The 6,000-nt window shown below is 34.7% G+C and overlaps 1 protein-coding gene across 1 annotated transcript in view; it reads left to right on the top strand.

The window, feature by feature from the left end:
• The first annotated feature begins 1,110 nt into the window (after positions 1–1,110).
• The window catches only part of LOC134651127 (uncharacterized), a 51,953-nt gene continuing 47,063 nt past the window's right edge, over positions 1,111–6,000 (top strand). The window contains exon 1 of the mRNA XM_063506144.1: positions 1,111–1,366. The gene's annotated coding sequence lies outside the window, so the exon portion shown is untranslated. The remainder of the gene's footprint in view (positions 1,367–6,000) is intronic.

Below are 6,000 nucleotides of genomic sequence, written 5' to 3'. Positions count from 1 at the left end.
GGTATATGTGAAGTCCCCAATCCGCATTGGCCTAGCGCGCGGACTATAGCCCAATCCCTCTCGCGCATGAGAGGAGGCCTGTGCCCAGCAGTGGGACGTATATAGGCTCAAATTATTATTTATTAATTATTATTAAATACACAAAATAACAGCCATAAAAAAACTCAAGATATATATCTTGAGTTTTTTTATGGCTGTTATTTTGCAAAGAGGTTTTAAACTCTTCTTTACACTAAACCGTAACCGGATTCGTAGGTGACAATAAATTTCAATTAAAATTTAATTTAACTTAAAATTTAGGAATTAGGTATGATAAAAAAGAACTCAGTTGTGTTAAAGTGCTAGTGCTATATAAATGTGATCGACAACGATTACTGAATTAGAAAAATTGGTTTCTGATCAGCGGTGATTCTGATTAAATTTCACCGTGTAGGTATTTATAACTGTGTGTGGCTGCGATTCTATGTAATATTATTTGTATTTATATAATACACATTTTCCTGCCGCTTAAATTATTAAATAAAAATAACATGGATAATTATAAATAAATTCACAGCATCTATCAAGAAGTAGGTAGGAATTCATAACATAAAATAACAAAATTAAACAATATTTTTAGCTGCATTTACATGTCGTCAGAAAATACATAGGCATATAATAAGCTATACCGTCGGTATATAATATAGTTAGATTTTTTATATACTATGGAACATTTTAGTTAATACTAATTTTTGCAATGTTAGGTAAGTATAAACAAAGAAACCAATAATCAAAATTACTAAATAGGTATTAAAAATTTATCAATGATACGCAAAGCAAAACACTTACATACTTATTGTTTTTGTTTTTATTAAACCATATACGGTTGATACTAGCCATAATTGATATCCCTACTAGGCATGTCATAATCAAAACAACAGAAATTTTAAACAAAAGATGCGTGTAGGTACGGCATGTGAGGGTTTCGATCGTTATTACTAATCTCAGGCCTCGGGCACATTATCAAAGACTCGCAAGTCCGGATGTGATAGAAGTGTCAGATTATGCACATTGGTGTATAATGCAGTCAATTTTCTTATTTGATTCGTCCGGAAACAGCAAGCAAAGGCAACAAAACGACGAGTGGGTTCGCGGGCCGAGCGCCGCTGCCGCTCCTCGCTCGACATTCGGCTCGAGTCTGCCGAGCGCGCTGCATGTGTCCCGCGCTCTCCGCCCAGCAAACTTTACTCGCTTCCACGATCGTGAATCAAGTGCACTTTATGAACAAACAGTTATAACTTGACTTACACTAGTGACAGTTTTTGTGTTGTTTGATTTTGTTTTGTGAACACATTGGAGGTGCCCAATATTCCGGTACCGGCTATTGGTGAGTATTAGTGAATTTTAATTTTACCGGGTGATTTACGAGGCGCCCGTGTTTAATCCGCGATTTTCTTATTTTAACACGGTGGAGGTCGACGAGTACCTACAGTGCATCGCCTCGGTTTCCATGTCACTGCGCTCTCAGAGAATTGTTATCGTCCCATTGTTATTGGCCCAGTTTCTAATAATTAACTCGCTAATTAATACGTTTCCATTACTTAAATTACTAATAGTGTAATATTGTCGAAATTCATACAATAATAGATTAAAATGCAATCATTTTATGGATAGAGTAGCCGGTCGGCTGCGGGGAGCGACCGCAACCGCTGCTCGGTGCAATAAAATGTTAAATAGGTAGCCGTGCGAAGCTATACCCTTAACAATCAATCATTTATCTGTCGAAAGCCTTGTTTGGCGTACAGCAAAACCAGTTACCATTTACAGGTACATCCGTTAATGACCTTACCAAGTTTTTGTTATTAACATTTAGAAATCATGGACTTTTTTGTTTTATCTCGCACTTAATATCGCGGCGCGTTGAAGTCTTTCATACTTAACAAAACAAAAACTCCAAAATATTTATAATAGTATAAACATTTTACTGTACGAATAATGAGGACAAATCTAAGGATTATACAAAGGTGTTAATTCTAATGAAGAGTTAATTGTCATCGCAGTGTAAATATTTGGACTGGTGTTACTGTTTACACAATGCAATTATTGTTGACATAATTCTCACAATCTATGGACTTCGGCCATACTCGTTCTTATTTAAGGACGACAAGATAATCCTAACTTTTAAATGTAATACATATTTGAATAACCGTATCATATGATATGAATCTATCGCGGAACGCGGATCGGAATCGGGAATCAAAACTTGAATTTAACAACAATTTAATTCCTGCAGAAAACATGATTCAGTTTCAGAATTTAGGTAAGTTACTGTTTAAATATTGTTTAGGCCATTGAAACCAATATGATTTGAATATCTACTCATAATTATTCTTCAAAATCCAATTGAAATTAATAATGAATAATTTAACCATAGATTTCGTCACTCGGTGGAAAATGGCGAAATGCTATATAATTTTTGAAAAAGCATAAGCATTGCAATTCAGCGAGGAAATGCTGCCAGTATCATTGGTACTATGCCCCAGGGGCCCTCTTCAGATATAGATTTTTAGTTTTCCTTTTTTAAGAAGTACCTAGTTTTAGTTTTGTAGGTAAGTAGTTTAATTTTATTTAGGTTATTTTATTGTTACTTTATGTTGTTTATGTTGTTGTTCAATAAAAGGTACTTATTGTCAAATAAATAATATATCATAAATTTTTGAAATACTAGCGATAGAAATTGGGAATCTAGTGGTATTGACCATTCGTTTTCAATTCTATTAGTACATGCAATTTAAATGCCTAGTAGCGGAGATATTATTGAACGAAACGAAATACACGAAATCGAGCGGTCGAAATTCAGAAATCGGTCTCCAAGTGATACGCTTACGCTGCACATACTTGTAAAGTACAATACATTATAATACGCTTTAATTTGCCACCTTACACAAATGACTGAAATTTTAATCAAAACAGAACAGCGCTTTCCATTTAACCGGATGGGCATGAACTGTGGGCATGAAAAATTAAGCGCAATTAAAAGGCGTGCCATCATTGTTATGATGTTGTCTCCGATAATCAGTTTGTTGATAAGTAAACAACTAAAACAGACGGGCAGATGTGATGAACCCACCACATGTTGCGCCTGCGATTAAGGACACTACAGAAACGCCCGATGTAGGCCACTATTTGTTATTTCCATATTTCTTATTCTACGCAGTAGGGAATACTCACATTTTTGTAAAATAGGTTCAAATTGATATCTCGGTCCCCATCAAACTTTTTAAGAAATATCTACGAGTATTTTGAGGTATTCTGGTTCTATCCCTTTATGTGACTCGGTCGAAAGTTAAATTATTTTTTAATACATAACATGTCATCCTTTAAAAAGAATCGCATATCAGGAATATAATTATTCAATGGATTCAAGTACAGCTAATATATATTTAGTACCTAGTCTTTTGTGACCAAAGGACATAGAACACATTAGAGTCCTCCCCCATGGATACGATATTTTTCCGCTTGCTCCCCTTGGCTATAATAATAGGGATTAGTTTTTCTATCTGGATACAATCTGTCGGGAAAATCCGTCGGATCTAAATTAATATCAGGATAAATTAACTCTATACCAGTTCTGATTGAAAACACTTGGTTGGGATAGTAATGTGTTTAACATAAACATACCTACCAATAGAATATATATGTTATCTTAGAATACGCCACGTGATTTATTTTGTTTATTATTTTCAATTGCTTACGTCTTAGCTCATCATGGTTTTGTTTATAAACTTTCTTATCGTTTTTGTCGTTTCTTCATATACGGAATTACCGAGTCGAGAGCCTGCTGCATAAAACGAAAAGGTCGAGGAAGACCAAATCAAAAGAGAACAGCACTCCATAAAGCTCAAAACAAATATCTATGGGAGATCACTCCTTCGTGCCTACCTTTTCCAAATTTGATGCTTTTTGCTACTGACAACGCTGGGTTCCCGAAGTATACCTAGACCTACCTATCTACAAATCTACAGCTCCCCGGGTGATAAGCTATTATATGTCATCTTAGCCTGAGGACACTTCTAAATCAATAAGTTAAAAAACTGGAAGTCCTGACAAGAAGATTATTTAAGCTTCAGCCCTCGCGGAAAGTATAATTAGGTATTACTACATATTAATATTCCAATTAAAACAAAATCAAATTCGGCTTTATTAAATTTTTCCGACTTTATGACATCGACGGGTCTCAAACAGTGCGAACTTACATACGTTAGTCATAATCCTATGCTTCTTATTCCATACGAGCGCATTGTCGCGACATTGTCGATATAAGATATTTTTTGAATTAGGTAGACGGCCGCGTATAAATATTCCCATTGCTTACGAATTGGTAGTAACTAAACCAATGTGATAAACGAATATAACTGTGACCGCAACGTGCGTGACATAGTCATGCCTTATCACAGAGCACAAACTGGTCCGCTTAAATATTCGATTTGCCCACACTAGTTAAGCGGTTGAAATATTCCCTCGAACCGCGAACGAGGGCCTAATCTAATTGCACATGTGCGACACGATCGCGTTTACCTCGGTCACCGTTACCAGCACCAATGACGCAGCACAGCCGTAATATATTCATTCGCAGGTAACCTATTCCATTAATTTCTGTACTCTTGGTAATATTTCAATGCTAAATAAATGACTGAGAAAATAAAATTAAAAACCTACTTCAATTATTACTGATGGTATATTTTACATCCAAAAATAAACTTTGCGGAACTGGGCAGATGTTATTAGATTTATTTTCCGCATATATGTAGGGATATCTCGTATACCAAAATGTATTATAAAAATATGGTTTAAAAAAGGATTTTCCCTAAGCATTATAAACGATTTCATAAAATTAGGTATCTACGCGACGTTTAATATACTTGAATAGATTCAGATTACCAACAAAGAATACCGGTTAATATCCAACTTGAATTTGTAATAGAAATCCTAAAATAACCACGATATAAACCGGAGATTAAAGCCACGTCACTATTGTCCGTGTTATTAAGCTCCCCGGGAATGTTAATCCTTTGTACCGTGATTTAAAAGTAGCTTTTATCGACATTGTTACATAAATAACTGGCTCAATCAAATTTAACGAAGCGGATCGCGAAGTAGCAGTGTTATGTATTTACAATATCTGGGAAAACCAACGCAAAATGTCTCACGACGTTCTTAATATACTTACGTTTGAAATTAAGCTCAAACTAATCAGGCCTACATTGTTTTCAATCGTCTATTGATCACAATCATAAAGATGTGTTCTCCCTTAGAACCATCTTAGAACCTTATCACAGACAAAATGCAGTTTTCAGTACATAAGTACCTATGCAAAATAGAACCTGACAAAACCTGTTAAATTAGTTATCTGCAAAGTTCAGTGTTATCTGGTTATCTCCAATACACAATACCTATCTCCATAACATACAATAAAACTATAGTATTTATTTAGTTGATATTGTTTTGGAATTATTAATAGTGGTATTTAAGAATAAGAATAAGAATCTTTTATTTGCGATAAACATTACCAGGTTCATGCGATAGGTGGTAGGTTTCATGTTTAACGTATTTGACCTTTTATTTCTGAATTTTAACTTGTGTTTATAAAATTTATTTTTATTAAAGCAAACAATAACATACGTAACATTAACAAACATTTCAAACAATTTATATGAAAATAAAATTACTTATATCAAATATTGCTCGAAATTAAACCTTATGGACAATGTTACCTCATAAAATAATTATTCATAGACAAACGACAGAGTTCAACGCGTATTTGCAAATTGTGTAAGTTGCAATGGCTGTATGGACGTTGGCAACCGATGACATTACTAAATTGCATTGCAGTTAAGGGTTTTGGGTGGAATCACATCTGTCAGCATCGAGCCGCATTTTATATATGAGAAATCGCTCGTTAGTATGAAGATGCGTACGCATCGGAAAGCTGAAAGCATGCGTACGCATCTTCATACTAAA

This window comes from Cydia amplana, chromosome 9 (assembly GCF_948474715.1).
Source record: "Cydia amplana chromosome 9, ilCydAmpl1.1, whole genome shotgun sequence".
Lineage (NCBI taxonomy): Eukaryota > Metazoa > Arthropoda > Insecta > Lepidoptera > Tortricidae > Cydia > Cydia amplana.
This window is presented reverse-complemented; position numbering and strand designations above follow the sequence as displayed.